The sequence below is a fragment of the Jaculus jaculus genome, chromosome 19, assembly GCF_020740685.1.
Source record: "Jaculus jaculus isolate mJacJac1 chromosome 19, mJacJac1.mat.Y.cur, whole genome shotgun sequence".
Classification (NCBI taxonomy): domain Eukaryota; kingdom Metazoa; phylum Chordata; class Mammalia; order Rodentia; family Dipodidae; genus Jaculus; species Jaculus jaculus.
The window spans coordinates 8,212,936-8,240,818 of record NC_059120.1 but is presented as its reverse complement, the minus strand read 5'-3'; the positions used below and the strand labels follow the sequence as shown (position 1 = coordinate 8,240,818).

Genomic DNA, 27,883 nt, shown 5'->3' with positions numbered 1-27,883 from the left:
TTTGCTTTTGTGAAAAATGAGAGTCTGTAGCCAGCTAGCGCCTCCTCATTTTCCCAGCAACAGGAGAGCTTCGCCAGTGAGTATGTGACGTGGAGGGAAATTCTTAGAAGAAGCAATTAACATAGCATGCAACTAGAACGCAGAGCCGACATCCATGCTGAAAGGGCGTTAACCACTTCACAGGAACAGACCTCGAGGCTTGCCACGTGAGTAGCGGTGAAGGCCTCCTTCCTTGCAGGGTAGCATAGATGTAGTTCGCTTCATTCCCATTCATCCTCCCAACAAGACAGTCACATAGTCTTTTCCTAGGTCACAGACCACCAAAAGTTATCTGAGTTAGATTCCTTTTTCAAAACAAAGCAAGTCAATAAGACAGTGGAAATAGCTCAGACCTGCTCACAGAAGCAGACTAACTCCTTGAAGAGAGTAATCCAAGGTTTCTGTGATCATTGAAGGACTCTGCTTCCAATGAGCTGTGTGTTGATATTTGTACATTCAGATTACCAACCAGAGCAGGACTCTAAATGTCAGAAAACACACCGGCCTTGCAATCTTAAAACTGCAGACTGCCAGGTCAGTCACTTACTCCCCGGGGGACCTGGGTTAATCATTTAACCCAATTGGGCCATAGGCTTTTTCTATCACACAGAGCTGCCACTCTATAAATAAAAATAAAAACACATGCACCAGGAATTTACAGAAGGATCTGGACCTGAGAAATTTTCTGTATCAATCTTTGGTTTTCTATTTTCTATGAGCAAACTTAAGCAAAGGGACATTAATCAAGTTTACCAAGGTCACCTAGTGTTAAATCTCCAGAATTAAATTACAACAAAATTGTAAAGTTCTGATGAGTTTGTGGGGTGTATGTGTGTTGGGGGGTGCGGGTGTGGCTCTTTCAAGATAAATTCTCACTCTAGTCCGGACTAAACTGAAACTCACTCGATAGTCTCAAGCTGGCCTTGAACTCACATCAATACTCCTACTTCAACCTCCTGAGTGCTGGAATTAAAAGCATGTGCCACCATGACTAGTGGGATAATGTATATGTTATTATCAGTATTTATGTACTTATGTAAATTAAAACAAAGAAATAGCATTCATCCTAATTACACCAAAATCATACACTTGCAATCATATACTATACATAGTAAATTGTATTTATAACATATTTCAAATCTCTCATGATGGTTACCTTACAAGATACTGGCTGAATAAATAATTATATTTTCTGGACTTGCCTGCTTAGTCTATCTACATGTGAAAACCACATTGTGATTACGTAAGGTATGAACATGAGGAGAAAGCAGATAAAGAGCATTGGAAAGGCTTCTAGTATCTTCTCATCTTTCTTGGAAATATAAAATTATTCCAAAATTAATTTTTAACATATAAATGTAGAAATAAAACCAAGACATGTAAGTGACATTAGGAGAGGAAAACATTCTGACCCAATCAAAATAATCTTTATGGATCATAAAAGTTGCAAAAACTGATAACTGGAAGGAAATGAAAGAGGGAGAGAAGGAGGGAGGTAGAGAAGGGAGGAAGAGAAAGAAAGAATTGCTACAATTCTCAGTACCTATAGCAATACGGGATCGTATTTCCCTAACATCAACAGTTGACATATTCCCTGTGTTTACTAAAAAACAATAAGGTAGTTCTTCTTATTTTTACCACCTATTGTGGACCACGTGTTCCCAAGACCAACTGACTGCTACATAGTTATTACATAGTAAGGATGGGATTCAAGCTATGTTTTATTAAGCACACATGTTTGCAAAGAGTATCTTGCTTTTCTCTTGGTGAAAATCTAAGAGATTTTCAGCTCAATTCGCATGCAAGACATGAGCCCAGGCTGGACATCCATGGCGAAGTGTTAGCAACCTGTTCTCAGCAGCTTAGGTTTAAATGAAGTCAGGCCACAATTGAGCCACAATTCAAGGAAAAATAAATAAACCCCCTCCACCTTCTGCATGTTTTATCTCCTGAGACCTTAAACAGTCTCCAAAGCTCCCTCCTCATAAAATTTCCTTCAGCTTTTACTTGTGACCTTCTCTAACGATCAGAATCAGTCAAAAGGGCAAAAGTTGGCACCAGACTAATGACACTTCTTCCTATTGCGTCATCTCATTCCACTGTCCTGTCTCTCCTACTCTGCCTCCGGGATTTCATAAAACATCCTCATCTACTGTACGTGGAGCTGTGCAAACTGGAGCTGAGGAATCCTGGACCAACATGTCTGCTGGCCATCAATTCCAAACCAGGTTTAAGCTCAGCTGGGATGCCAGGTGAATAAGTAAATATAGAGGGCGAGTAGAAGCAGAAAAGAAAGGTGGCATTCTTGTGAACTGAACTACCTGTGCCTTCTGTGTGGATGGCATAAAGCTTCCTGAGTAAGGCTTCACGTCTGTGACTAGAAGGATCTTGCTACTTACCTGACAATGCCTCAAGAAACACCCACTGCTACTTAGCAAGTCCAGATCTACATATGAAATGAGAATTGCATTTGAAAGGACGCAGCGGCTTCCCCAAAGGACCTACAGCTGTGCACATATCTGTGTTCCCTGACTATGCTAACCAATGGTCCCAGGAGGTACCGCTCATTAAATTATTACATATATCCAAACTTCCACACCTGCAAATGAGGCGGCTCCAGGGAGCCATTGTGAGAATTAAATGAGAGAATGTGGAAACACTTGAAAATGCTGTGGGAGTTTAGTTACCACTGTTACCCAATATCCTGGCTGCCAAGTGATCCTCCCCTCTCCTCATGCTGCTACATGGGCTGATACAGGGAGATACTTCCTCTCCCCTCTCGTTTTGTTTAAGGGTGAATTGTATAGTAAAAGTAGCCCAATTCTTGGTTTGAAGAGTCAAAATTCACACGTCTTTATTGAATTCTTGAGTAAGAATAGCAACATTTACAATATTACAGGGAAACTAGCTTTCTCCTGTCTCCTTACGGCACTTATACACGCATCATCCAGGGAGTGGGAGATGGCTAAGTGGTTAAGGGTGTTTGATTGCCAGCCTGCCAGCACAAGTTCAGCCTTCGTAATGCTTTACATAAAAACCAGACCCAAAAAAGAGCTTGTTCTGTAATTCCAGAGAATATACAGCAGTGGTAGGGGGAATTTGGAATTTCACAGGCAGAAGCAATGAGACCAGTCCTGTCTCAAAAGAGAGTGAAGGGACAGAAACAACACCCCTGAGATTGTCCTCTGACCGTGTGTGCACATGCGCGCGTACACACACACACACACACACACACACACACCCCTTGACATACACCAGCCCATATACACAGGTCATACACACACATATACATGTGCACACACATATATATGTACACAAATAAATAAGTTTAAAACAGGGGGTAAAGATATGGCTCAGTGATTAAGTGCTTCCCTGCAAAGCCTAATAGGCCAGGTCTGATTCCCCAATACCTACATAAAGCCAAATGCACTGAGTGGCATGTGTGTCTGGAGTTTATCTGCAGTGGCTGGGGGCCCCAGCATGCCCATTTTATCTCTCTTTCCCTCTCTTTTTCTTGTTCTCCTTGCAAATAAATAAATTTTAATTTAAAAGGATCACCTTAGCTTGGGAGAAAGTAAATGAATCAAGAGGCCTCAGTAACTGACTCAGATGTCTTGTGACCAAAATTCTGATCCCATTCCTATGAGGCAATGGCCTAAGCCAAGGAAGCTTGTGGGGTCTGTTGATAGAAAAGAATATGCTGTGTTACCCTTCTGGTGCCATACAGCAGGCCTAAAAGAATGATTTCATAAAGGTTCTTGCTTGCAAAGCCTGGCATGCTGGGTTCAAGTCTACAGTATCCACATAAAGCCAGGCACTCAAAGTGACATACATCTGGGGTTTGTGTTTGAAGCAGTGGGAGACACTGGCACACCCATGCACTCCTCTCTTTCTCTCTCTCTCCTCCCTCTCTCTCTCCATCTCTCTAAAATAAATATTTTAAAAAGTGAAAAGGAGTGGTTATAGCAGCTGTGTAGACACACCAGGCAGAAAGCCTGAGTCACCCTCACAGGGCTCCAGCATGTCCCAACAGCGTTCTGAGAACTGCCAGCACTTTCTGTGTGTTTTTTTATTTCTCCCATATGGCATGAGTTTACAGAAATGAGCTGCAACAAACCAAAGAGCCTCAGCACTGGGATGGGAGGATTCATCCATGGGTTAACCTTGGTTCCAAACTTGGGAACCAGGAAGGAAAAATATAACCTGAGGACTGATGTGAGGTCAGATGCCTCTAGACCCTAAAGACTCTACCAGAAAACTGTCAGAGCTGATAAACTCTTATAGCAATGCAGCAGGATACAAAATAAACACACAGAAAACAGCAACTTTCCTATATGCTAACAACAAACACACAGACAGTGAAATCTAGAAAAAAAATACCAAAATTTTATTTAGAAACACAAAAAAGCCTCAAATATCTAAAACAATTTTGAGCAACAAAGATAAGCTGGTGGTATCACCATACCTGCTTTTAACCTATATTACAGGGGCATAGTGACAAAAACAGCATGGTACTGGCACAATAACAGACATGTAGATCAATGGAACAGAATAGAGGACCCAGATGTAAGTGCGGGCAGTAACAACCACCTGATCTTCGACATAATGGTCTTGGCAAAGACTTTCTGAATATAACCCCAATTCCTCGGGAAATAAAACCACAGATCAACTGTTGGGACCTCATGAAATTACAAAGCTTTTGTGCAGCAAAGGACACTGTGAATACAGCAAAGAGGCAACCTACAGAATGGGAGAATGGTATACATCTGACAGAAGATTAATATCCAAAATATACAAAGAACTCAAAAAACTAAATAATAAGAAATCAAACAAGCAAATTAAAAAGTGGGCTATAGAACTAAATAGAGAGTTCTCAAAAGAAGAAAAATACAGATGGTATATAAGCATCTAAAAAATGTTTTACATCCCTAGCCATCAGGGAAATGCAAATTATAACTACATTAAGATTCCATCTCACTCCTGTCATAATGGCTACCATCATGAAAACAAATGACCATAAATGCTGGCGAGGATGCAGGAAATGAGGAACCCTTCCTTCTACACTGTTGGTGGAAATGCAATCTGGTCCAGCCATTGTGGAAATCAGTGTGGAGGTTCCTAAGACAGCTAAAAATAGACCTGACATATGACCCAGCTATAGCACTTGTAGGCATATATCCTAAGGATTGATTCCACTACTGTACAGATATTTGCTCAACCATGTTGATTGCTGCTCTAGTCACAATAGCTAAGAAATGGAACCAGCCTAGATGTCCCTTAACTAATGAATGGATAATGAAGATGTGGCACAATTATACAATGGAGTTCTACTCAGTGGTAAAGAAAAATGAAATTTGCAGGAAAATGAATGGATCTGAAAAGGATTATACTAAGTGAAGTAATCCAGACCCAAAAAGCCAAGTATCATATGTTCTCTTTCATATGTGGATCCTAACTGTAAATGATTGGACTTCTATGTGAGTAGGAATAAAACTCAGTAGTAGAGTCCAGTTAACTAGAAAAGGGACACAATGGGAAAAGATAGGGAGGGAGAGTGGACTTAGGATGGTATTGTATATATGTAAGTAGAATAGATTAATGGGGGTAAAAAGACCTAAGTGAGGCCAGGGGAAGAGATTGAGCAAAGAAAATGTGGAGGGAGTGCTAATGAAAATCTAAAATATAAATGTCATCTGGAAACCTACTTTTATGAACAATGGAACACCCAGAAGTCATAGAATATTACTAGAAAATTTTCAATTCCAGGAATGGGATACCTTCTTGTGAGTTGTTGGCCAGGGATATCCCTGATACCCCAAAAACATTACAGGCCATTGTCAAGGCTCTTGGTTTCCCACCGGGAATAGATGGTAAGACCCTATTGCTAAAGACGCCACATACTTGGGCTGCAAGGCCACTGAGAAATCCTGCTGGACCTGAAAGGAAAACCTCCTCCATATAGACAAGCTGACATAAAGCTGGAAAAAGCTATGCTGCATACAGTTCAGTGGGAGAGAGAGAAATCACCAGTGGAGATACTCAACAGTGGACACTGCAAGCCTTAAATTTGGCCAGCCAGGGCAAATGAGCAAATGGGTGCAATAATGGCATGTCTGCTATGGGAAAAGCCAACCACTCTCTAATTAGACTGGAGGCCCACTCCATTGGAGGGAATACATGCCTGGTGAAAACCTACAACAGGGGTAGTCATGAGCCCTAGGGATGTAACATCTGCTGGTGTCTGCCTAAATGCATATACTATGCTCACCAAACTGCCCAGGAAGCACTTCTCTTAATGTTCATACCCATATATTAATGCTACTCTTTTGGTTAGAGAAGCTTCTCTTTTCAGATAGTAGTTACCTTGGGATGACTCAGAAGGCACTATGGTGCTGAGAAGAAATGGCAGAGGAGTGCTCAGCACTGAAATATCTCTATCACACCTTCCAAGGCTCAGGGTCCATTGTGGAAGAGGTGGCAGAAAGAATGTAAGGGCCAAAGGAAGGGTAGGACTCCTTACAATGTACTCCTCCAGACCATGGATATCCATGATCTCACAGTGCCTGACACTACCTACACAAGACCATCATAATTAGAGGAAAAAATGAGAACATCAAAATAAAAGAGAGACTGACTGAAAAGGGGCATGACGGAGAGTGGAAACCGTAAAGGGGAAAGTGGGGAGAGGGAGGGAATTACCATGGGTTATTGTTTACAATCATGGAAGTTGTCAATGAAAAAAAAAAAAAGAAGAAGAAGACAGTCTCTTGAGCATTTCTTAGTAGCCTAAAGTTGAGGGGGGAATAAAAACCATAAAGATAAATAATATAACTATTTATGAAAAATAACAATATAGATACACAAACATTCAAACTTTATGAGCACCCTTTTAAGAGCAGAGATCAGATACATGACTATGAATCCCAATAGAGGATTTGAACTGGAAAGTCTAGAAAAAGTGGGAAAATAAGATAAACTAAATATGAGCCTGAAATCACTGCTGATGGTAAACTCACGGTCCAGTGCCAAGAAATTTGGGTCTGAGATAGAGAAAATAAAGAAGGAGAGAAAGAGGGAGGAAGAGAGGGAAGGAAAGGAAGAAGGAAGGAAAAAGAAGAGAATGAAAAAGAAAGTAGGAAGAGAAATAGGAAAATATTGATGAGAAAAATAACTCTTGGGATGGGCTGGAGAGATGGCTTAGTGGTTAAGGCATTTGTCTGCAAAGCCAAAAGATCCAGGTTCGATTCCCCAGGACCCAGATGAAACAAATGCACAGTATGTCACATGCATCTGGAGTTTCTTTGCAGTGGCTGGAGGCTCTGATACACACATTCTCTTTCTCTCCTTCTTTCTCTTTCAAATGAATAAATTTTTTAAAAAATTTTAAATAGCTCTTGGGGCTGCAAAGATTGCTCAGTGGTTTAAAAAGGTTGCTTTCAAGCTTGCTGGCCCTGGTTCAGTTCCTCAGTACACATGTAAAGTCAGATGTATAAAGTGGCCCATGCATCTGGAGTTCCTTTCAATAGCAAGAGGCCCTGGCATTTCCATTCCTCTTCATTTCCCTCTCTATCTCTTTCTATCTCTCTATATCTGTCCTTCTCTCTCCCTATCTCAAATAAATTTTAAAAACTAATAATTCTTGGGCTGGAGAGATAATTCAGTGGTTAAGGTGCTTGCCTACAAAGCCTAAAGACTTGGGTTCAATTCTCCATGTAAAGCCAGATGCACAGAGTGGCGCATGCATCTGGAGTTCATTTACAGTAGCTGGAGGCCCTGGAGTGCCAATTCTTTGTTTCTTCTCTGTATTTCTCTGCTTGTAAGTAAATAAATAAAAATATTTTTAAAAACAAAATATAATAACTCGACCCAGTGATCGCATTGAGCTTTTAAGAATACTTCTTGAGTGTGAACCACCGTCAGAGTGGTAGCTCACGGTGCTGGGATCACAGACGCAGACAGCACACGCTTAGACAGACAGGTCAGGCACTGACAATACAGAGGCTAACTTGTCTTTTTGTTCTTCACCCTGAGCCTCTGAAACTATCCTGACTTATTTATGCCACCTACTGGTCCTTTCAATTACTTGTCTCCAAAAGTCACTCTCACTGACTTGTACAATTTTATAGATACTAAGGAACAAACATTGAGAATATTTTCATTCAAGTATGCCATTTCTTACAGAAGGTATCTTCTCTGAAGTAAGCTATTCTTTGTTAGTGAAACTGAAGAATTAATTTCTTTGTTAGAACTATTCTTTGTGGAGAAAAAGAAAATGTGATTTCTAAGTGTGAGTAGAAAAACATTTTGAAATTTGCTGTAGAAACTAGTATATTCTTTCCTTCTCTAATGCTAGAAACCAGTTTTAGAATGGAAACCTCTCTAATTTTAAAAACACATTTGTAACATTTTTCCATTTGAATTTAAAATATGTTTATGAGTTATTATCTGGGTAATAGGTTTCCACAGGCTTTAAAAAACTTGAATGCAAATTTCTGAACCTTATCTATCTACACTGTGTACTCTTGTTACTTTATTGCCATTTCCATTGACTTTGTTTAATTTCCTTCTTTAATAACATATTCTGTGACTTCACTCATCAAGAGCAATAATTGTCACTAGGTTTAATGTCATTCTAGTTACCTTTTTTTTTTTTTTTTTTTTTTTTTACCAGTGATCTACTTGGGTGGGTGCAAAAATATAACCCAGTCCCACATCTGTTTGTAAGTAGAAATCATTCATTAGCAACTTGAAAGTTGCAACAACAATAAAAATATCCTATCCCATTGCACATTTCATTCTTGACTAAACATTAAGGAAGACTGTCACTCCTCATTCATGCTTAAAACCTGTCATTCTGAAACAAAATATTAACTGAGAGTAACCACTGAGCTAGCACACAATTTTCTCTTCCTTGGCAATGAGGTAATTAAGCAGCTGAAGTTAATTCCAGGGACAGAATATCCCAGGAGATTTATACCAGTTCCCTCAGGACCACCATACTTTTGTCACAGGGAAGAGGATTTAATCTCCTGAGTCCCTTGAATGTCAGGAGGAACTTGAAACTGTAAGTCAAGGGTCCAGAACTCTAGCCACTGGCCAAACCTACCTCTCCAGTGGTTTTTTTTTTTTACACCTTATCAGTGGTGAAAGTTTTTCACAGGAAAAAAAAAAAAGAATCAAATCATGAAGCTTGGAAATCCTATGAAATTTAAATTTGGTGCTCATAAATAAAGTTCCCTTTGGAACCCTGGTATCTGTTGGCTGTTTGGCTGATTGCATTCAGCAATAACAGGGCTGAGTATTTGCAGGAGACACTACATGACCATAATCCCACCCCCAAAAGAAAACAAAAATATTTACTAAGTAGCCCTCCATACACAGGGGAAAGAATCACGCACCTTTACTCTAATGCCAAATTGCTGAGCAAGATGTGAGATTCTATATCAAGTCTGGTAGCATCTGTGGCAGGAATCCTGCTGAATGAGCTCCCTGGGCAAAGACCTGCCCTAGGTCATCCTTGAAAATCCATCACCCGTTCTTCCTCACTTTAATCTTTTCATCCCAGTGACTGGTCACAAAATCTTGAAGTTGTCTTGCTATTTCCAAAGCTCACTTCAAATGTTTCAAAAAGAAGGGGAGGGCTTACACTAGATATTTCCTGTGCAAATAATGGCTAATTTCTTGTGGTCTGTGAAGGTGAATAACAGAGTTGGAAAGCTCTATGCACAGACAGCTCAAAGGAGGGTTCCTCTTATAAGACAGAGGAAGAACAAGAGCCAGGCAGAAGGGGAGATTGACTGCCTGGTGGGTCTCTTTCTGCTTTTTTAAGCACCGCCTGTGAAGTCAAGGTTGGTATCTCCGGATTGCTGTCTCTATACCGCTACCCCAGTGAGACCAGAGTGAGCTTTAGGCTTCTGACTTTGTTTAGCTTGACCTTCAAAACTACTAATCATCTGGGTTTTAGAAGATAAAGTTTCAGAAACAGGAAGACTACTTCATGTATTTTTTTCTTACTTCTGGTTTCCTGGGTTCCTTGTCAATTCTTTCAAATAAATGTTTTTATTTCTTCTTTTGTAAAATTGCATCCAGTTTTTGTTGTTTCCCAAGAAAGGAAATTTGTTCCAATACAAGATACTCCCTTAGAACCAAGAAGAGAAATGCTTTCTTTGTTAAATATTTTTTCTACTATCATTGCCAAATAATAAACCTATGTGCTTCATGCCAATAAAAAGTAACCTTATACTGGAAATCCTGGGAGATGTCTTTATAGCTTGAAGTATATTTTCACTAAGTGTCAAAAGGTTGCAGTCTACAATAGTAGAAATGATGCAATTGTGTGCCGTGAAAAAGTTGAACTATGACCTAAATAAGAATAGAAATTTTACTAAGAAGATCTTTAGAAGGTAAAAAGTTATGAAGGAAAAGGAAATTATTGTGAATCTGCAAAGACTTATTTGTGTTTTCTCAATTTCTCAGCTATCCTTTTTAAAACTTTTTTTAATTGGTTATTTTAAAAAATATTTTTATTCATTTATTTACAAGGAGAGTGGAGGGGCACCCCAGGGCATCTAACCACTGCAAACAAATTCCAGATGTATGCTTTACTTTGTGCATCTGGCTTTGTGTGGGTACTGGAAAATTGAACCCGGGCCTGCAGGCTTTGCAAACAAGTGCCGTTGACTGCTTAGCCATCTCCTCAGCCCTGACTTGTATTTTCAGACAAGGTCTGTAACTATGCGGGCCCAGCTGGTCTTGTATGGTCTTCCATGATCAGACGTGTCACCACACCCTGTGATGGACTTGCAGGCTGTGTCTCCATCTCCAGATGAGAGTGTGAGTGTTCCTTCAGTCAGGCGAACACTGAGCTCTGAGAGAAGAGAAGATAATCAGAGCCCAACTATCTCCATCACTTGCTTCTCTGCATCTTAGTCACCATAGAACACAACTGCTTTTCAAACGTGAAAGTGACAAACTTCAGTGTGAGGTTAACTGATCACTTAAAATAGACCTGTGTGTATTATACAGAAGCAGGGCCACTTTTGGCTTGTGAATTCTGTGAAAAAAATCTAGAACTTGGGGCTGGAGAGATGATGGCTCAGTAGGTAAAGGCCCCAGTATACCAACAGAGGAAACTGCTCACAGGTGGGAAAGTTTGTTATTTATTTTTTTAAAGAAAGAAATCTCAAGTCTAAATATATATTAGCATATTAAGGTAAGCGAATCATTCAGTAAAGAATTGCTCATTAACACAGGGTGAAATTGAGTAAGATTTTGGTAGCTCATGGGGAGCCAGGAACCCTCATATGCATCCTTGAAGAATGTAATTAACAAGATGACTGTGTAAACCATGAGCAAGTTTCCAAGTATAATCAGAGAAAACCACATTGAAAGTCTACTTACCATGGTTGTTCATGCTCTCCTGGGAGCCTTTCCCTTCTGGGTGTGCCCTAGCCGATTGCTTGTGGCATGTCTATATGAGTATTCTTGTGTTTTTTTAGTTCAGTAATTTGAAGTAATTCACCACTTTTTATTACAAATACTCTATATCCCATAGAATTTATTAAATATTCACAAAAATAGGGTACCATGGATAGGATATTATATAAAATGAATTAAATTCCCTACTTTGAATAGCATTAGAGATGTGGAAACGGTAAGTAGAATAATTTGAGTAAACTAGATGCATAGTAACTGTAATATCACATGGGATTCATACACAAATGGTCGGGACTAAGTGAAGGTGGAACTGCGAAATTCTTACACTGTCTAGGAAGTTGCCCAGCATTCATGTGTGATACTCTCGATAAATCAGCAGTGAGTTTAATCTTAATCTTCAAGGAAGTACATAGGCAATGCACTTAACAACTAAGGATAAGTGAAATGATTAAAATTACCTGAAAGAAGGCAAAGATTATGAGATATGGGGAGCAAGGAAGAGATGGAGAAAGATGATATCAAATACCAAATACCAGGGTTATGATTAAACATCTAGATGATAATTAAATCAAAGCAGAAAAAATATGCTGACAAGATTTTTTTAAGCTCAATTATATGGTATTTACAAGAAGAAATCCAGGCTGGAGAGATGGCTTAGCGGTTAAGCGCTTGCCTGTGAAGCCTAAGGACCCCGGTTCGAGGCTCGGTTCCCCAGGTCCCACGTTAGCCAGATGCACAAGGGGGCGCACGCGTCTGGAGTTCGTTTGCAGAGGCTGGAGGTCCTGGCGCGCCCATTGTCTCTCCCTCCTTCTATCTGTCTTTCTCTCTGTGTCTGTCGCTCTCAAATAAATAAATAATTAATTAAAAAAAAGAAGAAATTCCTTAAACATAAAACTATGAAAGGTGACATAAGACAAAGAGGACACTAACTAAAATTAGCTAAATTGCTGAGGAGCATCAGATGATCCTGTTATCCTGTAATGACATGCTGGCTAGCTCCTCCATCTTTTTCAGTCTCATAATTAAAGATGGACTAACCCAGACCTGAAGAGAGGGCTCAGCAGCCAAGAAGCTTGCCTACCAAGCCTAACAACCTGCAGTTGAAGCCCCAGTGCCCACATGAAGCAAGATGCACACATGGTGCATGTGTCTGGAGTTCATTTGCAGTGGCTAGGGGCCCTGGTGTGAACATGCTCTCTCTCTCTCCCCCTCCCTCACTCCCTCCCTCCTTCCTCTCTCTCTCTCTCCCCCCCCCTCCCTGCCTCCCTCCTTCCTCCCCCCCCCTCCTTACAAATAAACAAATTAATAATAAATAAAAATATTTTTTAAACAGATGGGCTAATCTGAAAATAATATTTAAGAATTTCTGGGAAAACTTTCAGCCAAGTACAAGCTGTTATTAAAGATGTATTTCTCTTTTTTTACTGGTATTTTCTTACTAAGAATATTAAAATGAGCGCAATATATATATGTATGTATGTATGTATATATATATATATGAAAAAAAAATCTAGCCGGGCATGGTGGCACACGCCTTTAATCCCTGCACTCAGAAAGCAGAGGTTAGGAGAAGCACTGTGAGTTGGAGGCCACCCTGGTAGTGAATTTCAGGTCAGCCTGAGCCAGAGTGAGACCTTACCTCGAAAAACCAAAAAAAGAAAGAAAGAAAGAGAGAGAGTGGGAGGGAGGGAGGGAGGGAGGGAGGGAGGGAAGGAGAGAGAGGGAGAAAGAAAGAAAGAAAAGAAAAGGAAAGAATTAAAAAATGAAAAAGATCTTAGCCAGGTTCCTCTAACAGTCTTGACCTAGAGGAATGGACACTCAAACAAGAGTGGAGCTGAGCCCTGGGACTGAAGATAAAAACCTGTGCGCAAGTGCTGGCTTTCCTGGGAACCACCTAATTGACGCTTAGACGAATGTTTCCTGCCTTTAAGTCTGTATTAGCCGTTACTATAAAGAAATACCTGAGGCAGCCTGCTCTGTAAATAAAAACAAGATCTAGGGACCTCGTGTGGCACAGGCGCCCAAGGACAAGAGGAGCAGCGGAGATACAATACGAAGACAGCAGGCGAGCAGACCTAGGATTAAAGTTCTGCAACTGCCGGGAACCCCCCGGGCTCCCGCAATTCCTCCCCGGCGCAGCCACGCGCCCCTTGTCTTCTCTCCCACACTGCTGCTGTTTCATTTTCATTTTTCTGCCCGCTGCGAGCATATTGAGGCTTGACAGAGAGAGCGTGTGTGTGTGTGTGTGTGTGTGTGTGTGTGTGTGTGTGTGTGTGTGTGTGTGTGTGCGCGCCCCGCCTGCATGGGGAGGTCAGAAGACAACTTCATTTGAGGCTCAACTCTCCTTCTTGATGTGGTTACTCAGTAATTAGCTCACTAGCTTCTGGAAAATTCTCCAGTCTGCATGCTGGGATTACTGGAGCCCACGTGGCTTCTGGCCTTTTTATTTTTTAGCTGGAGCTAGGGGTTCTGGTCCAATCTCTGGAACAGAGCCCTCTGCCCCAGCTGTGAATCGTATACGTTGATCTTTTTACTCTTCACATTAATGAACATATTAGAGTAAGATGCACTACTGTGCACGTGTAAATCTGAGTGAAGAGTAAGCTTGATAATATGCCAGAAAAAAAAATGTAACAAGAGTACAGCATTTCCAAACACTTTCACATACTCAACACCAAAAACAAATTACCTTCCAGATATTATGCATGCGTTATGTGTGAATTTTTAAATATTCTATTGCCAGAGGTTTTGGTTAAAATTGACCAACCTTAGCAACTTATATTCAAGTCTCATAATCTGATCTTTAGCATTTCTCCACTGCATAGACTATTGGCCACTAGAGGGCATATGTGACCCAGACATTTAACATTGTCACTTAAAATTTTAAACTATTTGAAACAGCACACTCTTGTGACCAAAGATGCATTTTCTTTAAAATTGCATGCTTAAGAACAAAATCCTTAGTACCTCAATTGACAATTGAATTTTCAGCTTCACATTTTCAATTAAAAGTAAATTAACAGTAAAGAGACACGGGAAGTTCAGTTTATATGAGGTCAGCAATATCCATTAGCACTTGAGGTTGCGGTGTGTTTGTGACTGCAGATACTGGTCTTCTGGTTGAGTATATTATCTATTCATTTTAGAACAAACATATGACAAGTACTGAAAAAGGTACTGGGGAGAGGAGGAGGGAAGGAGGGAGGCAGCTTCGTATCTCTAGAACTAACCATCTCTGAGGCCAGTTCAATCCCATGCTTTCCTAGGCTTTGATTACTTAATCCCATTTTACGTTGCCTGTCCACGCATATACATATGGTCCAGCTGAAGTTTTTTCCCTTGTAACTAAAATAGTCATCAGTATAGAGTGATTGAGCTAAGTCCATTGCAGTTGTAATCCTGGGGAATTCATTAACATTAACCATCACATCCTGGAAAAGGATTGGGTTGTTAAATTAAAAATGACTTTAAAAGTTAAAAAGTAAAAATGTCAAAGCTTAGGAAAGAGCTTAGTCTGTAGCAGCATGAGGACCTGAGTTCAATCCCCAGAACCCTTTTTTTTAATTTTTTTTTTTAATTAGTTTTCTATTCAGCAAATATAGGCAGTTTGGTACCACTATTAGGCTCATCCATGACCTACCCCCTCTCCAATGGCCCCTCCTTGTTGATGTATATGGGTTGTACATTGTGGAGTTAGCCCACAGTTATTGGTACGATAAATGTCTCTGCATATCATGACTCAACATGTAACTCTGACATTCTTTCCGCCCCCTCTTCCGCAAAATTTCCCTGAGCTATGTTGGGTTCATTTTTGGTCTGCTTCAGTGATGAGGTGTTGGGGGCCTCTGAGGCTCTGGCTCTCTGATTAGGTAGGAGTTGATTTTTCTCTGTGTTGGTCTCCTTCCCCCTTGTGCTGGTATCTGGTCACAGAACCCTTTTTTAAAAAACTAAAAATAAAAAACAGGGGTGGTTGTGCACCTTTGGATCACAGTGTTGGAAATAGATACAGCTGGCTCACCTGGGACCACTGGCCAGCTTCTCTGGCCTAATTGGAGAGTTTGGGGCACATGAAAGACCCTGTACCAAAAAGGAAGACAGTGTCTAAGGGACAACATCTGAGGTTGTCCTTTGGCCTCTGGAGGACACACATATGAACCTGTATGTGTGCCAGTGTGCACACATACACACACAGATTATATATATGTATATGTACAAAAGTACAACATCAAGTTACCCAATGCTAATAAAATCATATACATCAGAAATAAAGAAGGCAAAATTAGAATTCAGAAGGTCAAGATCATAAGGCAATAATTCATTTAAAAATAAAGCACATTCTCATGACAAACCTCCCATATTTTATAAGAAAAGACTTTATTTTTCATAGCTATAAATCTAAGAGAAGATATAATTATTTTCACAATTAATGATTTTAATTGTGTCCTCCTATTTATGATTTAGTACACACATCTTCATAAAAGCATAAATAAAATATAATCATCCCAGCTATGTTCTTCCCTGTGATTTCTCCTTTCATGGTGGGTGAGGTAAGTTTGTTAATATGTGGCAAGTTTGTATATTTTCTTCCTTTGTACACTTCAAAATTAATTTCCACTGATGGGTGAGAAAATGGAAACAAATACTATTAGTGGATTTCTGGGCAAAGCGACCACAGGCTAGAAGAGTCTTGGGTGACAGCCAACTAAACCCTTCCTGGCCAGGAGCATGTCACCATGTGAAAGACAGAAGCCACTGCAACAAGTTAGCAAGACCGGCAGCAGCAGGATTTCCTGGTACCTGACAGTGAGAGAAAATGAGAGGGGGTAAGATACCCTGATTTGATTAATTTCCCAAGACTTAAAATGACATAGATTGAAACGGTTTAATCTTTGTAACAATGTAGTATGTGCCAGGAGCAATTTGCTAATTAAATACACATAAAGTCAAATTCTGACTCTGTGAGCATAAAAGGAAATAGTTTACTTGTCCCAGACCACACTACATGAGTCAGAAGTAAGATGATGAGAGGCAATCAAGTCACAAGCCGGGCATATGGCCAGCCGTGGTGGCACACACCTTTAATCCCAGCACTGGGGAGGCAGAGGAAGGCGGGTCACCATAAATTCAAGTCCTCCCTGAGAATACATAGTAAATTCCAGGTCAGCCTGGACTAGAGTGAAACCCTACCTCAAAACAACAACAGGACTTCTGGCCAAGATGGCGACTGCCTGGCTGCACTGCAAATCCCAGGGAAAGCAAGGCAAGACATTAAGGGTTTTCTGGGTCTTCTTGTCAGTGGGAGGGCACGGGGGGCGGGGGAGGACAGGGAATCCCAGATCCCCTCGCAGGAGGGTAGACCACTCCTCCCACCAAATACCAAATAGCAGCCGCGCCCCACCATGGCCGGCGCCCTCGAGCACCGATCAATCCCTGCGTGCGGAAGCTTAAACTGCTCTGCACACTTGCCCACATTACTGCTCCTGCCCCTGCACGTTCAGGGAGCCCAGTCCCACAGCACTGCCACACAAGCCCAGAATGTGTCTCTCACTTGCACCAGCTCAGGTGCCATCTCCTACCTGTCTGCCATGCCAGCCATCCCCCATTCTCCTGTGGCAGGGGAGCACAGACTGTTTCCGGGTCCCAGTGTTCCCAGCCAGAGTTTGGGCTGCTTCAGGGCTTGGTATCTCAGTCCCCCTCCAAGCTTGAATGCAGGCAGCTTTGGCGCATTACCGCTTGAGATTTCAGACAACTTTGGCGCCCCTCTCAGACAGTAGATAGGCAGCTTTGGCAAGTGGGAGCCAAAGCCCAAGCTGCTTGACAACTGCCCCAAGCTGCCTCAGATTCCCATTGTGCGAGAGCCCAGGCTGATCCACCCACATACCTGCCCATACACTGTCATGGGCAGACCACAGCGCAAAATAAATAACATGAAAACTCAAATGCAAGAAAATCCAGTTAGATTACCAAGTCCTACAACGAATACATCCAACCAAAACAAAGAAGAGTCATTAGGATCAGAACATCAAATTGAAGCTATGAGCAATGCAACCCTGACCAACCTACTGGTAGAACTTGCAGGAAAGCAACAAAGGACTGATAATTGTGTGGATGCTAGCTACCATCACTAAGCTAGAATAAATTGATAAGAGATTGGAAGGAGTTCAAAGAGAGTTAATAATTTTGAGGGAGAGGGAAAAAAAAGAGGACCTTAAAAATCAGCTGGCCATACTAAATGAAGACATAAAGAAATGCAAGGATGAATTCCAAGAATCATCAAGAAAATCAGAAAATGATGTGAAAAGGGAGCTTGACAGAGCGATGGAAATGATACATAGAAAAGTAGTAGAAAATGCAAACTTAATTGAACAAGTCCAAAACTCTCTAGAGGCTCTCAAGAATAGAGTCAGCAAAGTGAAGGATAGAAACTCTGATCTGGAAGACAAGATGGAAGAAACAGTTCAAGAGTTCAAAACTTTCAGTAAGTTCAAAAGTTCCTGTGAACAGAACATGAGGGAATTGTGGGATACCCTTAAAAGTCCTAATGTCCAGATCATAGGAATACCAGAAGGAGAAGAAATTCAGACCAAAGGCATGGAGAACTTATTTAACAAAATAATTGAAGAAAACTTCTCCAGTCTCTTAAAAGAAAGGCCAATAAAGATACAAGAAGCCAACAGAACTCCAAACAGACTGGACCAAAGGAGAAACTCTCCAAGACATATTATCATTAAGACTCTAAACATTGACACCAAAGAGAAAATCCTAAAAGCAGCTACAGAAAAACAGCACACCACTTTCAAAGGTAACCCCATTAGAATTACCTCAGACTTCTCAATGGAAACCCTGAAAGCTAGAAGGGCCTGGAATGAAATTCTCCAATGTCTAAGAACCTATGGCTTCCAACCCAAACTACTCTACCTGGCAAAAGTATCCCTCATAATAGATGGTGAAAGAAAACTTTCCATGACAAAACTCAGCTTTACAATTATATGAACACAAAACCAATCCTACAGAGTATTTTGGGAAATTCTCCACAGAGAAGAAACAAATAACCAAACTCAAATGCCTACTAGAAGCAGATCACAATAACCAAACTCAGAATAGGCACAAAAAACTTCAAAGCCCATGAAAACACCAACACACATCTACCATCACAATATGGCAGGGATCAAATCAAATCTCAAAGTCATTACCCTAAATATTAATGGCCTTAATTCACCCATCAAGAAACACAAGCTAACATGATGGATCAAAAAATTAGACCCCTCAATCTATTGCCTTCAAGAAACCCACCTCACCACTAAAGACAGACACCTCCTCAGGGTTAAAGGGTGTAAAACAATATTCCAAGCAAATGGGAATAAGAAACAAGCAGGTGTAGCTATATTAATATCAGATAAAATAGACTTCAAACCAAAAATAATCAAAAAAGACAAAGAAGGCCACTTCCTACTTATCAAGAGAACGATCCATCAAGAGAATATTACAGTCATAAATCTGTATGCACCAAACACAGGGGCACCACAGTTCATAAAACAAAACCTACTTGACAATAAAACAGAAATAACCACCAACACCATCATAACTGGGGACTTCAATACACCATTATCAGTAATAGACAGATCATCCAAACAGAAACTCAACAGGGAAGTAAGAGAGCTCAACAAAACCATAGATCACTTAGACCTAACAGACATCTACAGAACTTTCCATCCCAAATCCACAGACTACACATTCTTCTCAGCAGCCCATGGAACATTCTCTAAAATAGACCATATATTGGGTCACAAAGACTGCCTCCACATATTTAGGAAAATTGACATAATTCCTTGTATGATATCAGATCACAGTGCTATATTGCTAGAAATCAACAACAAAAGGCACACCAAGAATCCCAACGGCACCTGCAAACTGAACAGCACACTTTTAAACAATAAATGGATAGTGGATGAAATAAAAAATGAAATTGCAAAATTCCTGGAATTGAATGACAATGAGAACACATCATACCAAAACTTATGGGACACAATGAAGGTGGTCCTCGGGAAAATTCATAGCACTCAATGCCTTCATAAAAAAGACAGAAAGATCCCAAATCAACAACCTAACCATTCACCTAAAGGCACTGGAAAAACAAGAAAAATCCAGCCCAAAGAGCTCCAGAAGGAAAGAAGTAATTAAAATCAGAGCAGAAATTAATGAATTGGAAACCAAGGAAACAATTAATACAATTGACAAAACAAAGAGCTGGTTCTTTGAAAAAATAAACAAGATGACAAACCCCTGGCCAATTTGATCAAGCAAAAAAAGGAGAAGCTTCAAATTAACAAAATTCAAAATGAAAAAGGAGAGCTCACAAAAGACATAAGTGTAATTGGGAGAATCATCAGGACTTATTTCAAAAACCTCTACTCCACAAAACTGGATAATGTGGAGGAGATGGATAGATTCCTGGACGCATACCATCTATCAAAGCTAAACTCAGAGCAGATTAATCACCTCAATGAACATCACACTCATGGAGATTGAAAAAGTAATTAAAAAAACCTCCCCAAAAAGAAAAGTCCAGGACCAGATGGCTTCTCAGCTGAATTCTATCAAACATTTCATGGAAGAACTCAAACCAATCTTCCTAAAACTGTGCCACACAATTGAAGAACAGGGAAAGCTACCCAACTCCTTTTATGAAGCTAGTATCACCCTAATTCCAAAACCAGGCAGAGATGCCACAAGAAAAGAAAACTACCAACCTATTTCCCTAATGAACTTAGATGCAAAGATCCTGAACAAAATCCTCTCAAAAAGAATCCAACAACACATCAAAAGCATTATCTACCTTGACCAAGTGGGATTCATCCCAGAAACACAAGGGTGGTTCAACATACGGAAATATGTCAATGTAATACACCACATAAACAAGCTTAAACATAAAAACCACATGGTCATTTCGATAGATGCTGAGAAGGCCTTTGACAAGATACAACATCACTTCATGATCAAAACATTGGAGACAATTGGCATGATTCGTTCATATCTTAACATAATAAAGGCAACATACAAAGCTCCAAAGGCCAAAATAATTCTTAATGAAGAGAGACTGGAGGAATTCCCATTAAGATAAGGAACAAGACAGGGCTGTCCTCTCTCACCTCTGCTTTTTAATATAGTAGTGAAAGTCCTAGCTCAAGTAATAAGACAGGAGAAGGAAATAAAAGGGATACAATTTGGAAAGGAAGAAGTTAAGTTAGCTCTACTCGCTGATGACATTATTGTATATGTAAGAGACCCGAGAGACTCCATCCCAAAACTCCTGAAGGTGATTAACTCCTATAGCAAAGTAGCAGGATACAAAAATCAATGCACAAAAATCAGTAGCATTTCTATATGCAAATGACAAAAATACAGAGAAAGAAATAAGGGACATAGTCCCATTTTCAATAGCAACAAAATAATAATAAAATACATTGGAATAACATTAACCAAGGAAGTGAAAGATCTATACAACAAAAACATTAAAACACTCAAAAAAGAAATTGAGGAGGACTTGAGAAAATGTAAAGACCTCACATGCTCCTGGATAGGCAGAATTAACATTGTGAAGATGAAAATCCTACAAAGGCAATATATAACTTTAATGCAATTCCAATTTAAATCCCTACAGTGTTCTTCACAGAGATAGAAAAAATGATCTCAAATTTCATATGGAAAGGCAGGAAGCCTCACATATCCAAACATATCCACAGTAAAAAAAATACGTCTGGTGGCATCACCATACCTGATCTAAATCTATATTACAAAGCCATAGTAATAAAAACCTCATGGTACTGGCATAAAAACAGGAGTATAGACCAATGGAATAGACTTGAGGTCCCGGACTTTGGGTCAAGCAACTACAGCTACTTGATATTCGACAAAGGCTCAAACAATATAGGCTGGAAAAAAGACAGCATCTTCAACAAATGGTGCTGGACAAACTGGATAACCACATGCAGGAAACTGAAACTTAATCCACACATTTCACCATGCACTACATTCAAATCCAAATGGATAAAAGACTTCAATATAAGACCAGAAACTTGAATACTACTGGAAGAAAATTTAGGAAGTACTTTCCATGATATAGGAGTGGAAAAAGACTTCCTGAACAAAACCCCAGAAGCTCATGATCTTAAACAGTCACTCAACCAATGGGATCACATGAAGGTGGAGAGTTTCTTTACAGACAAGCATACAATAAGCAAAGCCAATAGATTACCCACAGAATGGGAGAAAATATTTGCAGGTTATCCAACTGACAGAGGCCTAATCTCTAGAATCTACAAAGAACTCAAAAATCTAAACAGTAAGAAGTCAAAGACCGGGCTGGAGAGATGGCTTAGCAGTTAAGCACTTGCCTGTGAAGCCTAAGGACCCCGGTTCGAGGCTCGGTTCCCCAGGTCCCACGTTAGCCAGATGCACAAGGAGGCGCACGCATCTGGAGTTCGTTTGCAGAGGCTGGAAGCCCTGGCGCGCCCATTCTCTCTCTCTTCCTCTATCTGTCTTTCTCTCTGTGTCTGTCACTCTCAAATAAATAAATAAATAAATAATATTTAATAAAAAAAAAAAAAAGAAGTCAAAGACCCCACTCACAAAATGGGGCAAAGAGCTGAACAGGCAGTTCACAGAGGAAGAAACACAAATGGCAAACACACACTTAAGAAAATGTTCATCATCCCTAATCATCAGAGAAATGCAAATTAAAACAACTATGAGATTCCACCTTGCCCCAATAAGGATAGTAAACATCAAAAAATCAAATGAAAATAAATGCTGGCAAGGATGTGGAGAAGTAGGCACACTCATCCACTATTGGTGGGAATGTAGGATGGTACAACCTCTTTGGAAAGAAATATGGAGACTCCTGAAAAAGCTGACTATAGAGATACCAACAGACCCAGTTATTCCCTTACTGGGCATCTACCCTAAAACCTTCAAACCACAGGCCAGAGAGATTTGCTCAACCATGTTTGTAGCGGTTCAATTCGTAGTAGAAAACTGTAAAAATTGGTGTCAGGGAAACTCCATAATAATAGTTTTGCAGGCAAAATATGGACATTTACTATACAATAGCATGCCTATAAAATACTAAGACTATAAAGTAATTACCATAACATGGAATTATAGTAATAAAAAAGATAGCTACAGATCTGGAAAGCTACTAGGTCTAAATAGCAAATACAAGGACCAGTATTTCTTAGCATGCAGCAGCCGCAGAGAGGAAAATGTTCTGGCAAGGCTGAAATCCAGAGCTGGGGCATGGCTGAGATTCGGTTAATGACAGAGCAACCCCTGAGGTACTGCACCAAGGGAAATTCAACCTCTAAGGAGGCTTCACAGAGAAGTACCTCACTGGAGCCACACAATCGCTACAAAACCTCCCTAGGGGAGATTCTGAAAAAAAGCTGAACGCTTCTGGGTACTATTGGCCGCTACGGGTGGGTGCTTGGAGGACCGCAGCGTCACCGCCATGACTGGGGGGCTGCAGGACCAGGGAACAAGACCCTTCTTTGCAGTGTCTTTCCAGTGCCCTCTAAGGGCCAAACTTAACTTCAAGTCAGAGAGCAAAGAGAAAACCTAGGAAGGGACCATTTCCATTTGCAGTCTGAACAAGAAGTGGGTTTGGAGCTGAAAGGCATTAAAATTTATAACTAGAGAAGGAAAAGAAGAAAACGGACAGGAAACAGGAGGAGAGACGACATAAAGGAGAAGAGAAAGCTGAAAGCCCATCTATTTTGAAACAATTTAAAACCGCCATTAGTAAGTGCTATAAGTCTAAATATTTGAATCTCTGTCAGGTTTATATGTCGAAACCTAATCCCCGGTTTGGTATTTGTAGGTGAGACCAAGGCCTCACAAATGAGATTGTGCCTTGACAGAAGGGGTCCCAGGGAGCTGTCTTCCTCTGCCTCTAAGAGAGGACACAGCCAGGCATTGAAAGCAGACCTCACAAGATGTGGATTTGTCCACTCCATCCTCTTGTACTCCCAGGCTTATGAAACTGTGAGAAATAAATTTCTATTTTCAGAAGATACTTAGTTAATGGTAATTTGTTATGGCAACATGAAAGGATAAAGGTGGTGTGTTAAAGGATCTGACAGACAAATTGGCCAAAGAACAAACCAGAGCCCAGAGATAGATTCAAGCACCCACAGGCACCTTATCAATTGCAAAGAAAACACCAATGTATGGAAGGTGGTTTATTCCGTAAGTGGTTCCAGGCCACTTGGTAGGGCAAAGAAAACAAAATAATTTTAACCAGAAATAAATTCCTCATGAATTGTAAGCATAAATATGAAAACTAAAGCATGCAAGAAAACCACATGTTGACTAGGCAAACCATTGGAGGAGATAGAATAAGATGTAAATAATGTTGATCAGAAAAGAAGATGATACAGAACATTAAAATTAAGAACTTTTTGTCAAAAAAGAAGGCCTGCCCCTGGGAATAAAAATACTTTCTACTAAGTTGGAGAAAATACTTCCAATTCATTTAGTGTTCCATAAAGAATGCACATCAAGAGCTGGAGAGATGGCTTAGCTGTTAAGCACTTGCCTGTGAAGCCTAAGGATCCCAGTTCAAGGCTGGATTCCTCAGGACCCATGTTAACCAGATGCACAAGGGGGCGCATGTGTCTGGAGTTCATTTGCAATGGCTGGAGGCCCTGGTGCGCCCATTCTCTCCCCCCCCCTCTTTCTCTGTAACTCTCAAATAAATAAATAAATAATAAACAAAAATAAAATAAATAAAAAAGAATGCACATCAAGCTGGGCACTTAATCCCAGCACTGGGGAGGCAGAGGTAGGAGGATCACCATGAGTTTGAGGACACCCTGAGACTACATAGTGAATTCCAAGTCAGCCTGGGCCAGAGTGAGATCCTACGTTGAAAAAAAAAAAAGAAAGAAAGAATGTACATCAAGAATGATTTAAAAACACCTAAAAATCAGCATAGACACACATTACAAAAAATAAGTACTTCCTAAATGACCCATGGACGTGTACAAAGGTACCCAAACTCAGTCAATCACCAGAAAATGAAAATTAAACCCACAGTGTGATGCCGCTACACACCTACCAGATTTCCTAAGATCACAAACGGGAATAATTATAACTACTTCCCTTCCCATTTGTATTCTCTTCATGGCTTTCCTCGTCTATTGCTCCAGCAAGGACCTTAAGCACTAAGCTGAGTAAGAGCAGAGGAGGGGGCACCCTTTTCTCCTTCCTGAATTTAGTGAAAATGCCTTCAGTGTTTGCCCCACTTAGAATAATGTTGGCTATAGGTGTGTCATTATCGTGTCCTTTATTATGTTGAAATATATTAGTTTTAGTTGAACTGTATGTGCTGGAATAAGTTCTTAGGTTTTTATCCAAAGTATTTACCATTAAGGGTAAAGGTTTTCTGTACACCGATGTGGATGGTGATGTGATTTCAGACATCTTAAATTTAAAAGACCCTTAAGACTCCACTAGGACACTCTTAGCTCTGATAAGCACTTTCAGCAAGGTAACAGGGCACAAAATCAACATATAAAATCCAGAGGCTTTTCTATATAATAATGAACTTGTCAAGAACAAAACTAAGGGGGAATTCCTATTCACAATAACTTCAAAAAACTGAAATATCTGGGAATAAACCAAACCAAGGAAGTGAAAGTCCTCTAAGATGAGCCATGAAGACACTGGGTTTAAGTAAGAAAGATCTACATTCTCCTTTAAGTTATCACTTGAAATAAATGTTCTCTTGCCACAAGGGGGTTCTCTTGCTACACTCCTTTATCTGCATGATTGTTTGCTTTCTAGATTGTCTTGGTGTACCAATGAATTTGGTCTACTTACAACTGCCATCGACATAGCGTCATCTACATGGCCCGAAGCCTGCAAGGGGCCATCCAACAACATGGGAACATGTTTCTTCTAAGACTGTTTCCCCGCTGCTAGGAGTGACATCTTAACTTAATAATCATTTCTCTCTCTCTAATTCCTAGCCTTGGTGTTTGGTTGGTTTTTTTTGTTTGTTTGTTTTGTTTTTTTTTTACAGTTTACATATTTTTTTAAGTTTTTCTTTTCATTTACATGACAAAATATAAGGAAACATTTCAAGCCAACACAAATTACTTGAAAAATATCAAGGAAAGTAATTCTCAAGAAATGAGTTAATTAACACTATTGAGTTATTGTTAGACAGTCCCTATGTACGCCCAGATTATTATCTTGAAAAGTTTCTTTCTCTTTCTTAGAAAGGGACCACACAACACAATCTAGCCTTGGTTTTTGCTCTGCCTCTTAGACACAAGCGTGAACTTCAACCAGGTCTGTGCAGTGTTTCTGTTGGCTCACATTCTCCCCCAGCCTATCCTTTTCTAAATCTTTTTTATTTTACTTTTATTTATTTATTTGAAAGAGAGAGATAAGGAGGCAGATAGAGAATGAGGATGTCAGTGCCTCTAGAGACTGCAAATGAACTCCAGGTGCATGTGCCACCTTGTGCAACTGGCTTACGTGGGACCCGGGAAATCGAACCTGGGTTCTTTGGCTTCACAGGCAAATGCCTTTTGCTAAGCCCACCCCCAGTCTACTCTTAAGTGGTAGCTTCCCAGGCCTACATGGGGCTTGTTTTTATTCAGCCAGTTCTAAAATGTGCATGGTGGGGCTCTGAAGTTTTATTAGCTGTCTGTCCTACTTAGACACATTTCAATCAAGCATGATACTTTTTTAAAAAATACTTTTAAATTATTTTTATTTATTTATTAGAGAGAGAGAGAGAGAGAGAATGGGTATGCCAGGGCTTCTAGCCTTTGCAAATGAATTCCAGACACATGTGCATCTGGTTTACATGGGTTCTGGGAAATCAAACCTGGGTCTTTTGGCTTCTCAGGCAAGTGCCTTAACTGATAAGCCATCTCCTCAGTCCCTAGCATGATATTTTTAATCTGGATCTCACTAAGACAGAGTCCACACTTTTGAGCAATACATGGATGTACCACATGTTTCACACCTCATAAGGTTCTTGGTATATGGTAGAAATCTGGTGATACTCACCTAACTCAATTTGGTGATATTATCATGATCATTTCACATACCAAAAATATCTGTTAAGATAATAAAAACATGCTTATTTGGTATATGGTTATAAGGAAAACTAATACTTTCAGTGGGATGGTCCCACCAAAAGGGAGGAGCATGTATGTTGAGACTTCAAACATGAAGAACTGACCGTGAATATGATCTGAGAAAGAGTTCCAGGAAGAGAAACAGCAAGCCTGTGAGAAGCCACTAGCACAGAGGAAGAAAGGGGAGAAGGGTAGACGGGTAGGGAGAGAACAAGCACACAAGAGTGCGGCGAGGTCGGTGAGCTTGTGGCCACCAGACCAGACAGAGACTTGCAGGCCACGTCAGGAGTGTGCATTTAAGTCCAAGTGTGATGGGGAAACAGCAAAGATTTTCAACTGGAAGAATGACATGATGTGATGTGATGTGATGTGATGTGATGTGATGTGATGTGATGTGATGTGATGTGATGTGATGTGATGTGATGTGACGTGATGTGATGTGGTGTAGTATTACATGATTTTGATATGCTATGATATAATGATTTGATTGTTATATGATGATATGATTGATAGGTTAAAAACATCACTGCAGATACTGGGAAGAAATGGTAGTTTTAATTTTATTTTATTTGACTATTTCCTTTATTTATTTTCAGAGAGAGAGAGACAATGGGCAGGGCAGGGCCTCCAGCTGCTGCAAATAAACTCCAAATGAATGCACCACTTTGTGCATCTGGCCCTACATCAGTGCTGGGGAATTGGTATCGGATCATTAGGCTTTGCAGCCAAGTGCCTTAACCCCTGAGCCATCTCTCCAGCCCCAAAGTGGTATTTTTTAGTAGTTGGTTGGCAAAAGAGCATGGTAATCCCAGTGGGTTATGATAAATTGGCCTAGGATAATGACATCCAGGCTAAAAAAAAAAAAGAAAAATATCAGAAACACTTTGAAGATAAAGCAAGAAGAACGGAGTGGAGGCTGGCACATGTTACTGCTGGTAAGAAAAGCAAAGCAAAAAATAAATCTTAAGTGTTTGGCTGAAGACTCATTGTGTGGGGTGTTATTGTATAAACCAAAGGGAAACTGACAAAGATGGAATTTGACAAAGGGACCCAAAAGTTCTATTTTTTTATTATTAAAATTTTTATTTTGATTGAGAGAGAGAGAAAGAAGGCAGAGAGGGACACAACAGACCTTCAGCCTGCTGTGAATGAACTCCAGACACGTGCGCCCCCTAGTGCACATCCGCAACATTACACACTTGGGTCACTGCGTCTGGCTACATGGGACCTGGAGATTTGAAGGAGTTCTTAGGTTT

General features: G+C 40.3%; 1 pseudogene; it reads left to right on the top strand.

The window, feature by feature from the left end:
• The window catches only part of LOC101602577, a 115,899-nt pseudogene that overhangs the window by 87,138 nt on the left and 878 nt on the right, over nt 1–27,883 (top strand).